We start from the raw sequence: 18,254 nt of genomic DNA, 5'->3' as shown, positions 1-18,254 counted from the left end.
GATGAACACAGCAGGCCAAGCAGCATCATAGGAGCAGAAAGGCTGACCCTTCTGATGAAGGGTCTAGGCCTGAAACGTCAGCCTTTCTGCTCCTATGATGCTGCTTGGCCTGCTGTGTTCATCCAGCTCTGCACCTTGTTGTCTCGGATTCTCCAGCATCTGCAGTTCCTGCTATCTCAGATTAATAAGGTGGTTTTGGATTTTTATTAAACAATTATACTGTCTAAAAGACATACATCATTGTTGCAGCAACAAGCAGTCAGCAATCTATAGCAGCAAAGAGATACCTTCTGAATTAAGAACTGCCACAAGTTGGTTTCACAAAAATGGCATCTAAGCCTTAAACTGCCCTTGAGTTTCATGAGGTTGCTTCACTGGTGCACGAATTGATCACTAAACTCATTGCAGAAAGTTAAGTTTTGAAATTAACAGTGCAAGAACCCTTATAAACAATAGGCACATTGTTGATAGCAATCAATTAATTTTCTTTTCCCAGAAAATGAATAATTAAATCAAATTTGCTGGATTAAATCAAAAATGACTGCAGATGCTGGAAATCTGGGGAAAAACAACATGCTAGGCAACAAAAACAGAAGTTGCTGGAAAAGCTCAGCAGGTCTGGCAGCATCAGTGAAGAAAAAGTCAAAGTTAACGTTTCAAATCCGGCTCTAAGGGTTAGAACAGACCCATATACAACAGTTCTGAGGAAGGGTCACCGGACCTGAAACATTAACTCTGATATTTTTCTTCACAGATGCTGCCAGACCTGCTGAGCTTTTCCAGCAACTTCTGTTTTTGTCCCTGATTTACAGCATCCACATTTTTTTCAGTTTTTATACTAGGCAACAATTTTGTTCTCACCCTGATGACAAACTTAAAGGCAGAAAGGGTACTAAATTAGTTAGGGCATTTGAAATAAATTCTTAATTCGCATTTCTCTCTCTCCTTTTTTTGTTTCTTGCTTCATCTAGTGTCTGGACTGAATTCTCCCATTTATTGGCAAAGCGTTGTATTCAGGGAGGTTTGTGGCAGAAATTGCACCATGACTCATGTTGACTCGTCTCATGTGATTGTCTGCACTTCAACTGGTTAATTATGCAACCAACCTCTTTGGTGCCCAGCTCATGGAACTGCACAGTAGATTAGGCAGAAGTGCGTGATACTGCCAAGACCTTGCTATGTTAATGCAATCAGCACCGTATTTAATTCCTGGCTCTACAGCATTTCAGACACCATTAATTAGAAACTGCCCTTCGCTCTGTAGTGCGCCAACATTATCACTGACGTCCAGGCCCAGCGGGATAGCTCGCACTCCACTTTTTGGACAGGAACCTGGTGGTGCTGGTAGATGGGGTGGCGGAGAGAAGGGACTTGTGTTTCCTGTAGATCAGCAAAGGAGGCCACAATGCCAGACGCAGCCAGCCTGGACCCAAATAGTGGCCTTCATCAGTGCTGTTTCTTGGACAGAATGAAACAACTAGCAATGCCAGAAGAAAGTCGATGACTTTCTGCACTCTGCAAGAATATGTGCTGCTATCTTCTTTCTGCTACCTCACACCCACCCTAATCTGCCACTGCACAGTAACATTACCATGAGCAAAAGTCCATATCTCTCACTCACTGCATGCAGCATCTCCGCTCAATGACACTTACACACCTCCTTCTCCCAATTTACTAAGCCTCTCTGCTCTCTACACTTGCTACTCACTCACTCAAGAAGCAAGCTAACAGGATTAAGGTGCATCCGATGCAAATGCATTAGATGTCGGCATGTCCATGTGTGCAAAGTGACCTGGCAGAAGCCTGAAAAGCATTAGTGAGCTCCAAATTGAAATTCTGAAGGGCTAAAAGTTGTTACAAAAGCAGCCACAGTGATGTGGTGAGGTTTGTGGTTCAACAATGCCCAAGTGTGTGGATGAGGGTCGGAAGAGGTCAGTGTCCATTAAGCATGCAGGGAAATGGTAGTGACAACGCAACTGAATGAAGGCCTGGAGAAGCAAAAGTCAAGCTGTGAAACCAAGTAACCACTCTGACATTCATGCTGGGAATGGCTCCTCCTTATAGTCATCCTTTATTTCTTCCTCAATCTTTTGATTTCATTGGCTTGTCCTTTTTCTCATTAAGATCCTAGTGGTGTCCTTGTCCTCGCCACACCATTATCAGCTCATTCTTCCAACCACTTGATGAGTGAAAATTTTTAAATCTTAAATGTACACAGACTACTCTAGATAGTAGGGCACACCATGACATCCAGCTTCCAGCAAAATCTAGACCAGTACATATTTACTAAATAATACAATAACACACAATATTTGTCTCAGAAACCTCTGTAGATGTCAACTTTGTGTTTCAAAACAAGAATGAACACGGAGTGTTATAAGAAGAGAAAGAACAAGTAACCTTGGTATCTTTAAATAACATGCACTTCAGAGAAGATTAATACACTTGACAGAACAAAAAGCCTAGAGGACAATGTCTCAAATGTAATATCTTTACAAAACAATTATTTTAGGACAGTTAACCTGAAAGTTCTGTGAGGGTTCATGGTATCAATGAGCTGTTCAGGAACATTGCACAGGGATATTACATAGGGATATGATAACGATGTACTGTTCAATAGCTGAGGAGAGTTAATAATCTGTCTACTCAGGGATGTCACCAGAAAAAATATATGAACATACAAACGAGTGCAGGAGTCAGCCATTCAGTCTGTCAAGCCCACCCCACCATTCAACAACATCATGGCTGATCTGATTATAACCACAAATCCATATTCCTGACAACTCCTGATAACCTTTTATCCCTTGCTTGACAGGAATCTATCCACATTTACCTTAAAAATATTCAAGAACTCTGCTCCACCAACTTTTCAGAAAGTTAGTTGAAAAGATTCACAACCCCTTGAGAGAAAATAAATTCTAAAGTTATAAATATAATTTTATTTATATAATTATTTATATAATAAATAATAACTACTCTCTGTTTGAAATAAGCGACCCTCAATTTGTAACAGTAACTACTGGTTCTAGATGCTCCCTTAATGGGAAATATCCTCTCCACTGTCAAGACCCTTCAGGGTCTGAGACGTTACAACCAAGTCACATTTTACTGTTCGAACTCCAGCAGTTACAAACTTAGCCTGTACAAGCTTTTCTCATAAGACAACCCACTCATTCCAGGTCTTAGTCAGTCAAGCCTCTTTTTTATACATCATATTTCTGTCCTTCCTTAAATAAAGTGATCGATACTGTGCACAGTACTTCAGATGTGGTCTCACCAATGCCCTATAAAACTTAAGTATAACCTTCCAACTTTTGAATTCAATTTCCTTTCCAATAAATACTGAGTGGCACAGTGGTTAGCACTGTTATCTCATAGTGCCAGGGACCTGGGTTCAATTCCAGACCTTGGATGACTGTCTGTGTGGGTTTCCTCCCACAGTCCGAAAATGTGTAGGCTAAGTGGACTGGCCATGCTAAATTGCCGTAGTGTCTGGGATAACAAGGTGTAGAGCTGGATGAATGCAGCAGGTCGAGGAGCAGAAAAGCTGATGTTTTGGGTCTAGACACTTCTTCAGAAAAAAAAAATGGTGTCTGGGGATGTGTAGTTTAGCTGGACTAGCCATGGGAAATGCAGGACTATAGGGTAAGGGGGTGAATTGGTGAGGACATGTTGAGCTGAATAGCCTGTTTCTGCACTGTATGGATTCTGTGTAACTTTCTTAATTACTTATTGTTGTTCCTGCAGTTTAACCTTTTGTGATTCATGCACTAGAACACTCAGTTCCCTCTGCATCACAGAGCTCTGCAATCGCTCACCCTTTGGATAATGTGCTTTGTTTTTATTTTCCCTGTAAAGGTGGGCAATTTCACATTTTTCCATATTACATTCCATTTCTTTGACCATTCACTTATCCTATCCTAACATATTTTTTGTAGTCTCCTTATCTCCTCTTCAGAACTTACTTTTCCATGTGTCTTTGTGTCGTCAGCAAATTTGGCATCCTTCTGTTCTTTCATCCAAGCCACTTTAACGTGAATTTTATAGTTGAGGCTCATTGTCCTATGTCAAGGTTAATGTCTTACTCATCTCAAAAACTTCTAAAGTGAATGTGAGGAATTATAACATCTACACCAAATATTGTACTTCTGAAGTATTTAGATTTAGATTTAAACTTTATTGTCATGTGTCCTCAAGAGCAAAAGCGCAGGACTACAGTGAAAAGTTTTCAATGACGCCACACACGGCTGTTTCTTAGGTACGAGTACCTAGGTACGGAAACTTAAGAGCAAGGTAGAAAGAAATGATGAATAAAGTTAAAAGCTAAACATTATAGTTACTCTTAGTATAGCATGAAAAAGAATAAAGAAATAAAGTTAGAAGTTAAACATTACAGTCCTTCTCAGTATTAAGTTGGAAAATAAACAAATAAAGCCACAAGTGCAACCATTGCAGCCTTTCTTAAGTGCTTAGCTATGCTGGGACCACACTTCTGTACTCAATCTCCTCCACTTTGACACACTTTCCCCAGGCCAGCTTGATCTCCCCTGCTCTTGTCAGTGGAACTTCCATCACCGTGTTGGGTTCAATCCAGGCCTTCAGCCGCTGCTACACATCAGACAGCCTAAGCCCTGATCGAGGTACCGCATGTGCCAGGCCTCGGCCTCATCTTCAGTTCACACGCCGGTTATCAGGAACTCACTGAGAGTCCCAGGTCAGGCCCCCATCCACCGCCTCACACTGGACGTCTAGCCGACCACCAAATTCAATGAACCCGGTACCACCATTTCTGCTGCCTCTCTCCGGAAGGTAACTTAGTAAGAAAAACTAGAAAAATAACTGAAGAAAAGAAAGAAGAATGGAAAAAGTAGATCAGGCTACCCTGCCACCATTTTGTTGGCTGTAAAACACTTGCTGAGGTGAAAAGTGCTACATAAATGCACATCTTTCTTTCTGTTATTCCAAAAGCATGATTTGACACTTTTACTTTATATCTAATAAAATCAACCCAGAGTTAAGTACTACATTTTTGTTGTAGCTATTTCTCAGTCAATCTGATTTTGCCAAAAGAGACATGCTGTTAAAACATTTCATCTTGCACTTATCAGGCCAGAATCCAAGAATACCATTCTGTGGTTCTTTGATTGATAAACGTTCTGCATACCAACAGCCGCAGTCTGTTTCCTAAATATTTCTAGGATTCTGCCAAAGGTGATTAGATAGCCAAAGTTGAACTAAGCCTTGGATTTTGTCTCCCATTTATTTGAAAATTCCTTGCCACCAACTTTGTAATGCCAGGAAGATTGGGAAGGTAATATATGGGCAATTAAAAGCATAAATCCATGTTATTTATAATGCTGGTGCCACATTTGTGGTGCCCAATGCACAGTGTCACTGAATCAGTTTTCGCTTTGCCTGTATATGTCCCTCCATCTTGTATGAAGACAAGGGGAATAGGGTGATGAGCAAAGGCAGTAGTGGAATCAGCACCCATTATACACACCACCAAATTTTCCATTTCATTGAAGTCAATGAGAGGGGTGCCAAACCTGTCCCAATTTTGTGCACTGGCCAATTTTGAATCTGACTGCACAGACTGCCAAGCTGCTCACTGCTAAACTATGCAGGGTAATGCAAACTTATTTGTCTTAGAATAGATAGAAGGCATTGATTCCCCTCCAAGTAAGGTAATAAAAATGTCTGCATGAACATGGCCAGGAAGCTGACTGTCTCCTCATCTGTCTGCAGGGTGGGGTTATAAGAAGCCCCACAAATTTAGTAATGGGGTCAATACCTGCACAGCTTGGGCATAGATCATTCCATTGCTAAATTTATGTGTATGCATTTATGAAAACCAAGCACAGGACCAATAAATCTTCAGTACTCCTTTCCAAAATGCGCATTTTTATTTTAGCAACTAAAATGTTTCAATGCAAAGCGCTGGAGGTAATAGCATAAGTGGGATGCTCGCGTTAGATCATTCAAAACTGCACTTAAGATTCTAGTCAAAGTGGATAATGTCAGACAGTACACCTGTCCCCCAAGGGGAGCAAGCAGGCTTGTAGCAGGATTCTAGGTAGAGGATTCTGTCGCAGCAGTTCCACCAGTGACAGTAGAATTGATGTTATGCCTACAGAACAGCAGGATAGGTTACCTCTCAACAGTATCAAAACTGGGAATTAGGGAGATCACAGGTTTGAAATATCAGCAAACTTTATCTGAAACCTCAGCTTGAATTGAAGTGATTTCAGATATTTATGCGCAACTAGGAAGGAATCATCCAATCTGCCTTTTAGTAATTTCATGAAAGGAAGTCTTTTATTTTCCTTCTATTCTTCTGTCCTGCCTCATTTATTGTGGAGTTGGCTATGTGTTTCCATCCATTTCAATCCACTAGTAACAGACCAGTAGCTGGAAGAGGAGGAAACGACAGAAACAAGTGGGATTATTCTATACTGAGAGGCAGGATGACCAGTTTCCTCATAGAAGAGTTTTCAGGCAGCTATACACTCTCACTTTGCCTTGGTAGCTTATGGAGCCAATGGTTCAGTAAGGAGTCAGGGAACGATTAATGTCCCAATACAAACTCACTTCCAACATCCTCTCATACATCAAACCATTCAAAGAATGGACACCATGTGGAACACAGGACTTCACATCACAAAATTTACACTATGTAATTTTTAACCACTCTGTGAGCCTCTGGTGCCTTTCTACGTCCTTTAAACTGCCAAGGTGATAAGTGTAGGGTCTGGGCACCAGTAGTGCAGCTGTACTATGGTACTGTGATACTCTTGGAATGGAGATACTCCTCTTTTCAGGGATTCTAATACTCTGGACCACTCTGCAGTAGCCTGTGTTGCTACTGAATGTGTGTGCAAAGCCTGTATACTGGTGCTGAAGAGGAAATTTAAAGACTTTAGTGAGAAAGTGAGATGGTGTTATTGCAGAGGTGGATTCCAACAACACCACTTGTGCTGCATTCCTAGACTTGAATAGAACATAGAACATAGAACATAGAACTGTACAACAAAGGAACAGGCCCTTTGGCCCATGATGTTGTGCCGAACGTGATACAAAATTAAACTACTCCCTTCTGTCTGCCTTGGTCCATATCTCTCCACTCCTTGCATATTCATGTGCTTATCTAAAAGTCCCTTAAATGCTCCTATCGTATCTGCTTCCACCACCACCCCTGGCAATGCATTCTAGACTCCTATCACTCTCTGTGTAAAAAACTTGTCTCTCACAACTGCTTTGAACTTTACCCTCTTACCTTAAATGCATGCCCCCTAGTATTAGACATTTTAACTCTGGGAGAAAGATTCTGACCATCAACCCTATCTATGCATCTCATGATTTCATAGATTTCGATCAAGTCTCCCCTCAGTGTCCATCGTTCCAGAGAAAACAACCCAAGTTTTACCTGGATATAACAAGGTGTAGAGCTGGATGAACACAGCAGGCCAAGCAGCATCAGAGGAGCAGGAAAGCTGACGTTTCAGGTCTAGATCCTTCTGCATCTCCTTATAGCTCATACCCTCTAATCCAGGCAGCATCCTGGTAAACTTCTTCTGCACCCTCTTTAAAGCCTCCACATCCTTCCTGTAATGTGGCGACCAGAATTGAATGCAATACTCCAAGTGTAGCCTAACAAAAGTCTTATACAGCTGTAACATGACATCCTATACTCATTTCCCCACCACTAAAGGCGAGCATGTCATACACTTTCTTTACCACCCTATCTACTTGTGTGACCACTTTCAGGGAGCTATGGACTTGAACACCAAGATCCCTATGTTTATCACTACTGTTCAGGGTCCTGCCGTTAACCACATACTTTTCCTTCACGTTTGATCCTTCAATGTGCAGCACCTCACACTGACCTGGATTAAACTTCATCTGCCATTTCTCCACCCAAATCTGCAACTGACCTATATCCTGCTGTATCCTTCAGCAACCTTCTACACTACCACAACTCCAACAATGTTTGTATCATCTGCAAACTTGCTAACCCACCCATCTACATTTTCATCCAAGTAATTTATATATACATCACAAACAGCAGAGGTCCCAGTACGTATCCCTGCAGAACACCAATAATCACACAACTCCAGCCAGAAAAACACCCTTCCACCACTACCCTCTGCCTTCTGTGGGCAAGCCAATTCTGACAAGTAAAGTCACTGTGGATCCCATGCATCTTAATCTTCTGGATAGGCCGACCAGAAGGGACCTTGTCAAAAGCCTTACTAAATCCATGCAGACAACATCCACTATTCTACATTCATTAATCGCCTTTGTCACCTCCTCTAAAAATTCAATCAAGTTAGTAAGACATGATCTGCCTCTCACAAAGCCATGCTGACTGTCCCTAACTAGGCCATGTTTTTCCAAATCCTATTCCTAAGAATTTTCTCCAATAGCTTCCCAACCACCAACGCAAGACTCACCAGTTGATAGTTTCCTGGATTATCTCTATTTCCCTTCTTGAACAGAGAAACAACATTAGCTACTCACCAAACCGCTGGGACTTCTCCAGTGGTTAACAAGAATGCCCACAGATCACTGGGAAGGCTGGTATCTTGCTATATCATTTAGAGTAGGCCTTCCCAAAGTGAGGATCAGGACCCCAAATGGGGTCCCAATCTGAAATTTTGGAATTGAAGGCTCTGCAGTACAAATGGCCAAGATCCAACTGCTCAACTAAAAGTTCTCAACTTCACCAAGGTCATATCAATTTTCAAGCCTCAAATTGGGGTCAGAGTGGAAAAAAACATTCAGAAGTACTGATTTAAAGCTTGCAGACCCTGAGAAATGACACTCCCAAACTTCTCAGAAGCTGACTGCTCTCTCCAACCTGTCTTCAAAAACTTGAAGTTGTGTGGAATTCAGTTGTTAGGGGTCCTTGTGGTCAGGTGTGACCCGTACAGATCCTTCTTGACTATTGACATTGAGGATGGTGGGGGTTCTTTACTGACTCCTGTCTCAGGTCCTCCAAGCTTAGTCCTCCATACAATCCCCATGAGACCACAATGTTCACCCAGCATCATGCTCTGCAGACCAGGATCCCAGAGACATGAATCGACAAGCTACTGAAGTGACATCTGCAGAGCCTCCATTCCTTACTGACAGATCCCATTTTCACCTTGGAGTTCTTTGGTGCTGGAAAGGTCATCAGTGAGGGAGTTCATAGGGAAAAAGGGCAGCAAGAAAGAATCAAGGGAGAAGATAACTTTCACCAAAGCAAAAAACTGTCAGTGCTGAAAATCTGAAACAAACAGAACAAAAATATTAGAAATGGTCAACAGACTGGCCAGTATCTGTGAAGGCAAACAGTTAACTGATCAACTGGAGATGACCTTTTATCAGAAGTGAAGAAAGATAAAAATGTAAGAGTTTCTGAGCCGGTGGAAGGAGGAAAGGGGCAGGAAGAGCAAAAGTAGAGGTCTGTGATAGGTTGATAGCAAGGACTGCAGATGCTGGAAGTCAGTGTTGATAAACTGGAGCTAGAGGAACACAGCAGATCAGACAGCATCTGAGGAGGAGGTAAGTCAACATTTTGGGTCAGGGCCCTTCATCAGGACTGAAGGGCAGGAGAGATTAAATGCTGAAACATTTAATGATAGAACCACAAAAGAGTGTGCTAATGGATAGTAAATGGTCAAGAAACAACAAACATGCCTAGATGCAGTTTGAATGGCTACATACATTCTGAGCGCAATATGAAAGGATAAAGAAGGAAATCAGACAAAACCAATCCCAATAATAAAAAAACAAATACAGTGAAGAAGGTAATGTGGCAGAGGTTATAGTCTGTTGTTGCTGAATCCGATGTAAAATCCAGATGGTTGTAGTGAGCTGAGTCAAAAGCTAAGGTGCTGTTCTTCAAGCTTGCATTGAGTTTCACTGGAACACTGCAACAGGATATGGACAGAAAGGCCAGCACAGGAATACGGTGGAGAAATAAAAATGACAAGCAACCAGAAGCTTAGGGTTGTACTTACAGATTAAATAGATTGAACACTGTTGAAGGAAGTAGTTACCCAGTTTACATTTGGTCTCCCCCAAAGTATAGGAGACCTCACCTACATTCTTCCCTCTTTCACCGGCTTAAAAACTCTTAAATTTCAACCTTTCTCTAGTTCTGATGATTGGTCACCTCAAGCAGTAGCATAATTCAGTTTCTCTCTCCACAGATCCTGCCTGATCTGTGGAATATTTCAGCTTGATAACCTAACTTAGCTGCTGTTGCCTGAAAAGGAGTATTCAAACCTTTTGTCTAGGTATTCTTCCCTTGTGTGATAGACAAAAGACAGGGACCAGACTCAGACTTCAAGTAAACAAACCCTTTTCTTAATTTAACTCTTTAACTACCAATACTCAATATAAACCACACATTCATTGCAACGTTTACTTCTCTCTTCATCTAATTTTACTTCAGCTTTAACTCACTTCATTTAATTTCACTTTACTGTAACTTAATTTACATTTAAGCCTAACTTTTACTTTAACTCAGTAAGTTTGGCTTGAAACAAATACTACGCCGATTTGCGTGATGTGGCCAACTTTGTTCTCTGTGTGGGTCGTGCCTCATGGTTCTTTATCTTCTCTGAAAATTACTTCAAGGCATATGCTTTTCAAATGTGGCATGGGAGGCTTCTTTTGAGAAAATTCCTTTGTTCCGTTAAACACTTAGCCAATTAATTGATCAAAGCCTGATCACATTGTTCAATCCCAGCCAAGGGAATTTACTGGTAAACAACTCCCAAATGTTTACACCAAGCCATAAACATGCACACACCATACTTCATATAAACAGCATATATTTAGAGACACCATGATGCTTGCTTTATTTGGCCAGCACAAGAAACCGAAGATCACAACCTGCAACCGCAGGAAGTGCTACACCTGCCCCCATACCTCCTCCCTCACCCCCATCCCAGGCCCCAAGAAGACTTTCCACATCAAGCAGATGTTCACCTGCACATCTGCCAATGTGGTATACTGCATCCGTTGTACCCGGTGTGGCTTCCTCTACATCGGGGAAACCAAGCGGAGGCTCGGGGACCGCTTTGCAGAACAACTGCACCTCCCAGTCGCGAACCATTTCAACTCCCCCTCCCATTCCTCAGACGACATGTCCATCCTGGGCCTCCTGCAGTGCCACAACGATGCCACCCGAAGGTTGCAGGAACAGCAACTCATATTCCGCTTGGGAACCCTGCAGCCCAATGGTATCAATGTGGATTTCACAAGCTTCACAATCTCCCCTTCCCCTACCACATCCCAAAACCAGTCCAGCTCGTCCCTGCCTCCCTAACCTGTTCTTCCTCCCACCTCAAGCCGCACCTCCATCTCCTACCGACTAACCTCATCCCGCCCCCTTGACCTGTCCGTCCTCCCTGGACTGACCTATCCCCTCCCTAACTCCCCACCTACACTCACTTTTACCGGCCCCATCCCCGCCTCTTCGACCTGTTTGTTTCCTCTCCACCTATCCTCTCCTCTATCCATCTTCTATCCGCCTCCCACTCTCTCCCTATTTATTTCAGAACCCCCTTCCCCTCCCCCTTTTCTGATGAAGGGTCTAGGCCCGAAACATCAGTCTCTCTGCTCCTGTGATGCTGCTTGGCCTGCTGTGTTCATCCAGCCCTGCACCTTGATGTCCTGGCTGTAGTTTAACTGATGTCAGGGTTTAAACAAACTTGACAAAAATTCCCAGCATGCTTGATTGTAGCTTTTAACCAATCTTGTTGCCATTTCTGCTGGCAGCCACCTGACCACATTGCTCAGGAGAAATTTACATTGTAAGCAAAATTGGGACTCATATAAATATCATTTCATGCCACAACCTCCACCCTTGATATTCTTGATGGGTTTCTGGCCCCCACCTTAAACAGCTCATCTCTTCTGCTCGATTTCTTCATTAGGAGGACATGGAAGACCAGTTTCATGAGATTTGGTGTACACCTCTTTGATAAAAAGTTACCTATTTCTTCCTTTGCTTCCAACAATGCATTCCCTTCCCCTTAAACAATAGCAACTTTTGCATCCCAAACATAAAATCCCCAACTCTATTTTTAATTGAATGCAATTCTGAAATTCTACATAGGTTTCCTCATTCCATGTTTTACAGTTAGTTTAAACATTAATGCTGCATGGTTTAGTATTGCATAGTTTAATATTGCACTACTTAATGGCGTACAGTTAAACATTATACAATTTAATATTGCACAGTTTAACACTGTGCAAGACAAAGCCTATTTTCTCAAGTCAATGTATTGCACAGCCTTCACATACACTGCAATCGGAACAAGATTGCACAGCAGTTAAATCATCTGCAGTATTATTGTTCAAACATGTACAGTATGAACAAACCCACAAGCGCAGCACTTAGCTGAGAACAGCTAGTCGTTTTGTTTTAGCTTGACCTTGTTACCTAGCTCCTTCTGGGCTTTGAGTAGCAACATTCTGCCCTGACAACAGTGCAGCCATGGCAATGCTGGGCACCAACATGCTGTTACCAAAGACTGGTGACACTCATTAAGTTTCTAACTAATTGTAATACAATACAGAATGCAGTACAGAAAGCCAAAGAATTTGCAATTCTTTAATAATGACTTGGATGTTCCACGGAATACCAATCACAGTTTGATTGCCAATCGAGTGGTACATTTTTCCATTAGTACTGTTACCAGTACTGAGCAATTTCCATCCTGGCTTCTTCAGAAATGCAGAGTGTACATGAAAATGTAACATTTACCCTATTGTGCAGGATACAGAGGACGGGTGAGGGGGCAGGGAAGTCACACCATGGCACCCTGCACCTTATAACAGTCACTGTGCCATATTCTGTGATTTCGGTGTCCAGCAGAACAGCAAGACACTTTGACAGGTGCTGAGAAAAGGTGAATATGTTATGTGAGCATAGAGTAAGGGTGGCAGTCAGTTAATGGGGTTAGGATGCCAAGTGGTCAGGGTGCCTGGTGGATGGAGTGCCTGTTAAGTAAGATGCCAGGTGGGTAGAGTACCCAGTGGACCAGGTGCCAGCTAAGTAATGTAGTGCTTAGGGTAGGTTAAGTCCAAGTGGTGCTGGGCTAGCAGTGATTTGGTTTGGCATGTCAGGGTGGTGATAGCTAGAGAATTTTGTCAGGGACAGCTGATGATGGGTATGACCGGGCCACCAAATGAGGAGAATGTCATGCCAGAGTGCGAGGGGGATGGCATGCCTGGTGGGTGAGGGGTATGTCACAGCCAGCGGTTGAGGGTGTGCCCAGACCAGCAGGTGTTGGGACTAGTGAGTGATGGCATGTTGAAGCCAAGGCAGGTTCAGGCATTGGTGGGTTGATGTCAGGTCCCAGGAGATTGAAATCATGTAGGGTTGGGAGGACTGATCAGGGAGTGGTTGTTATCAGGGATCTGGGGCATATGCATCTAATGGATACATAATTCAGTTAGGGGTGGTATTTGAGTGGGAGGGCATCAGTGTAATTGTTCTCCGAGTTTTGAATTGTTGCATCTTGTGTTCCTTAACGCCTGAAATGAAAATAAGAAGTTTCTTGTTAGCATGGCGAATGATGAGGATGGTGAAGTGGAACTGGGGAGCAGTGCAGCTTTGAGCCAACGTGATGCAGTGCTGTTGGAGAGAGAGGTGGAGAACGTTTATATGACAATGCATAGCTCTCAGTGTGGATATCAGGTGCAGTGAGAACAGCTGCCTGTAGAAAGTTGAACATCATGGAGATACCTATGATCCTGGCTGGATTCAAATGACGGATGAAACTTGAGTTGGAATCCACAGGGGTGGGTCTGAGCCAGAGGCAATGACTGAGGAATGTGATGCAGCTGTGGAAATGAGTTTTAGCACATACCTTGTCAAACACCAGGACAGCAAAATTAATGACGGTGGACAAGAGAAAAGACTGGAACAGAACTCCTGTCAGAGGAGCAGAACTTCTTCAAGGTAGGCATGCCTGGAAGAGATATGGCAGTGAGTTAAATACTAAATAAGAATCTTAATACTAGGAATTATCACTTGGGTGTCTTCTTAGTCATTCATACAAATTTGCAAAAGCTACCATGCATCTCCCAAAGAAAGTCATAATTTTGGTGCCCTTCAACTAAGCCAGTTGCCTTGCAGCAGCATCCTTGAAGTGGCGAATCAAAGGAAGGCAGCTGATCGAGGGCTGGTAGTGGTGCTGCTACTCCTTCAGGCTCCTCATTCAGAAAGAAGCATAAGAGAAACTTAATTTCTCCATGGCCATTATCAGTAGTCGCTTTAAGGACCACTGGTAAATCTGCATTCAATCCAAATAATCCTGGTGTGTCCAACACATGATTGAGGCAGCTTAGAGATTCCTGAAAATGTTGGCTGACAAAATATTGATTCCAAGATTTTTAAGGTGTCATTGGGATGTGGACATAGCACCATAAAATTATTTATTTTTCTCCAGGTTTTCAACCTGAAAAGTAGGAGCAACGTGGTCCATTGTCTCCCCTTTTGTATTGAGCAGGATGTTCGATGGTTATGGGTGAAAACAGCTAAGTGATTAAGAGGCAGGATAACGTCTGCTTAGTGACACACTGACAGATACGTAGACAAACAGCATTACAGGATCAATATAGTATTGAGGAAAAGGACATTAGAAGTGCCTGTTAATAGAGTTTATAGCTGAGGGTTGTTTGTTTGCTTGTTTAATGTTGAATAAATTTGGTCTCCAATCTAAACTGCAACCTTATACATTTCTATTTAATGAAGGTAAAACAATCATATAGGCATTTAATATATTCTAGTCAATCAGAGGACAGAGATAAGAATTGTCTCAATCCTGAGTTCTGTAGTGTTTAATTGTTCTCTGCTTGCTTATGTGAGTCTGTTTGTAATTTGTGCTCAGTGTGATCGATTAGTTAACCCTGGGTGTGAACTCAGAGAAAACAAAGATGTAGAAATCTGAAGTAAATATTTTAAACTACTGTCAATAAAACCTTTGTACACGTAGAAACCTATGTCAACACCAGATTGATCAGAGATATAAAATATACAATATATATCATTACATTTACTTGGTTATTAAGTAAATCGGGCAAGATCTGATTATGGGAAGATCCAATTACAAACATTAAAACATAGAAGATCGGAGCAGGAGGAGGCCATTTGGCCCTTTGAGCCTGATCCATCATTCTTCACAATCATGGCTGATCATCCAACTCAATAGCCTAATCCTGCTTTCTCCCCATAACCTTTGATCCCATTTGTCCCAAGTGCTATATCTATTCACCTCTTGAATACATTCAATGTTTTGGCATCAACTACTTCCTGTGGTAATGAATTCCACAGACTCACCAGTCTTTGGGTGAAGAAATGTCTCCTCATCTCCGTCCTAAGTCGTCTATCCCAAATCCTCAGACTGTGACCCCTGGTTCTGGATACATCCACCATCAGGAATATTCTCCCTGCATCTACCCTGTCCAGTCCTGTTAGAATTTGATAAGTCTTTATGAGATCACCCCTCAATCGTCTGAACTTCAACGAAAACAATCCCAACCTAGTCAATCTCTCCTCATACATCAGACCGCCATCCCCGGAATCAGCCTGGTAAACCTTTGCTGCACAAGGAAATATCCAGTTTAAGTATGTGCAAAGGACATGTGCCCTCAGGTGTTGCTGTCCTGAATTACTTCAAGGTGGAAAAGCAAATTGAGACTGGTTCCATCAGATCCTGTGCCTTTCCTCCCTCCACACCACGTTTTTTGTGCTGCTTTACATTTTCTGTAGTTTGCCATATACAGAGGTTCTTGGTTCTTAACCTTAAACAGACACATGGCCGGTCTCGCTGAGGGAATGAGGTGGCCAGTTGTGTTTCGAAGCCAGCTCCCCAGTCTCTGTTGCCCAAGGAAATTCCATAGCCTCAATCCACAAGGGGAGGGGACAGCAAAGGAGAGGGGAGCTGTTGGGGTAGATGTTCCCTCCTATTGGGTGGCCAGTGGCTGGGGGTGGGAAGGGGATGTTAGAGAGAGGCATTCATGTGACGAGACCTCTGGGAATTCATCCAGCCTTGCAGTTGGCAACCGTCTCCTGTGGGACCATGGTGATCAGTTGAAGCCAAATTCTGGGAGTCTGTGCATATTTCCATGGAAACAGTAAAGCAATGTCTTTGCATTGCAGCTGTCAGTGCGCACTGTCAGCCTCTGGGGAAGGAAATCTTGCAACACGCCACATTACAGCAGCTACAAATGGAAATATTTCTTGAAGTGTCAAAATACCAACAGCTACTTAGAAATTAGTCGAGAAAGCTGATTTACCGGGATGTCGTCACCGCCTTTGGGTTTGCTTCTATCTGAAGGAAGGTTGCAATAGCCTATTCCGGACCTTGCCGGAGAAACTGCAAACACCTTAAATAAACCCTTTTTTTTAAACAAAGGGTTAACGAGTATGTCCAAACTGCAAAAAACAAACGAATGCTTGACACTTGTACTGTACTCTACAGAGTATTCTGCTGGGTGTTAACCTTTTTATTTTAAGTTAAAACACTACACATAAAAAATAATATGGTATGATTACATGAAAAATTATTATAACGTCAATCCGAATCGCAAGGGTCGAATTTTCAAAGGACTGCCAGGATCCTGATAATTCACCGCTCTGGCAACACATTTTAGTCAATGTGAGTGGATGGGAGGTGAGCTCAGCACCCAATCAGAGGAGTTTAAGAGATCGTTCATCGGTGGCGAGGAGCTTTCTGAAATTGCAAACTGAAATGTACAAACTAGCAAAGGGATCAGCGCCGCTCTTTCACATAACATCTAAACTCTGCCTGCACCAATTCCCCACCCCACATCGACAATTGCACATCCAGCCCTCCGACTCTTGTTTATTTTTAGTTGAGGTTTAGCTGCGCTATCGAGCAACACTTAGGGCCATCTACACTTACAAACTGGTGAAATGTCATGCGAGGATGACGCTGACTCAGGATGTAATGACCAAATTAGGTCAGTGATCTTCTAGAAAAATGTCAGTCTTCGGGGGCAGGGCCTGCAACTTGTGGCTTTTGTGGCTTAATCGTTATCACTAAAGCACAGCAGAAGCCTCTGTTCCCGTTATCTCTACTGGAGAAAAATTGAAATCAAGTGTTCCCACAGTTTATCAAACAATTTAAATTAGAGTCAGATCATTAAAGTAAGATTTTAGAGTAGATAATTTACTAATTCGCTTCATTGAACAGAGAATTTTTAAAATTACACTGTGTTTCCAATATATTAGTGCAGCCAAACAAGCTGCAACAAACAATGGTAACCCAAAACTTATGACAAACACAATTAACAACTTCATCCTTTTATGTTAGTGTTTAATTCACTGCCATTTCTCTTGGTGGAATACCCACCCTGGTAAAGCTCTGCCTTTCACTCTGACAGGATTGCTGTTTGGCTTCTCCATCCAGTTTCATCTCTGCCATTTTCCATTAAAAGTTGGGCACAGTTTAGCGCCCTCCCCTGGGGTGGGTTTGATGATAGAGGGGTCATTTACTCAGGTGAGAGGGTGATGGGTCGGGTCCCCGTTGTCTTCCCAAATCCATGGCAGAAGGGCTCATGGATGGCCTCTCCATTGCTGATTGAGGCACTCAAAGGAGCAATTAATGCCCCCTTGAGTGCCTCACTGCTGATACTAACACAGTAGTGGGCAGGGTGCTCACCATCCACTGGGCAATGTAGGGTTGCTTGTGTTACACTGGGATGCCCTTATTCAAAGGAGCCAGCATTGGGAAGATGAGGGTTCACTGAGAAGCAATCTGAGCCTCAGCCTCAGTATGTGCAGCAACTTACTGAAGGTGCTACATGAGCTAAGTGACCAGCACCTTGCATTAAAAAGGGAGGGTCTGCTGTACTGTGAGCTATTGACCTCCCAGACCCACACCAACCATGAAACCTATCATTGCATTTAGTAGGGTCCAATATAATTCTTATGTAACAGATAATAAAGTGGTCATGTCCACCTCCCATAATGTCCTTGGATTGGCCTCTTTTTGCGTCATTGCTGATAACTCTGCATCATCGAGATGCCAATGTTCGAGGACCTTCGACCAGCATCTGAACCTTAAGCACGTTCAGTCTGCATGTAGTTTTATTTTTTTTGTTCATAGGATGAAAGCATAGCTGGGTAAGCTAGCATTTATTGGGCAATTAGGGATGGGCAGAGTTAAGAATCACCCACATTACCCTCGAATCACATGTAGGCCAGACCAACTAAGGATGGC

At 42.7% G+C, this 18,254-nt stretch overlaps 1 long non-coding RNA gene across 2 annotated transcripts in view; it reads right to left on the bottom strand.

The window, feature by feature from the left end:
• Positions 1–16,715, bottom strand: part of LOC125483032 — a 75,023-nt gene extending 58,308 nt beyond the window's left edge. The window contains exons 1-3 of one of the 2 annotated variants that reach the window (XR_007262026.1): positions 16,565–16,715; positions 16,306–16,444; positions 13,875–13,976 (exon numbers count right to left, since the gene is read on the bottom strand). This is a non-coding gene — a long non-coding RNA (uncharacterized LOC125483032). Of the gene's footprint in view, positions 1–13,874; positions 13,977–15,346; positions 15,478–16,305; positions 16,445–16,564 lie in introns of those variants that run through there. The other variant, XR_007262027.1, reaches the window with a different exon arrangement.
• Positions 16,716–18,254: the final 1,539 nt, after the last annotated feature.

The sequence above is a fragment of the Rhincodon typus genome, chromosome 4 (assembly GCF_021869965.1).
Source record: "Rhincodon typus isolate 14 chromosome 4, sRhiTyp1.1, whole genome shotgun sequence".
Taxonomy (NCBI): Eukaryota; Metazoa; Chordata; class Chondrichthyes; order Orectolobiformes; family Rhincodontidae; genus Rhincodon; species Rhincodon typus.
The sequence above is the reverse complement of the archived record's forward strand: the minus strand, read 5'-3'. Positions and strand labels throughout refer to the sequence as shown.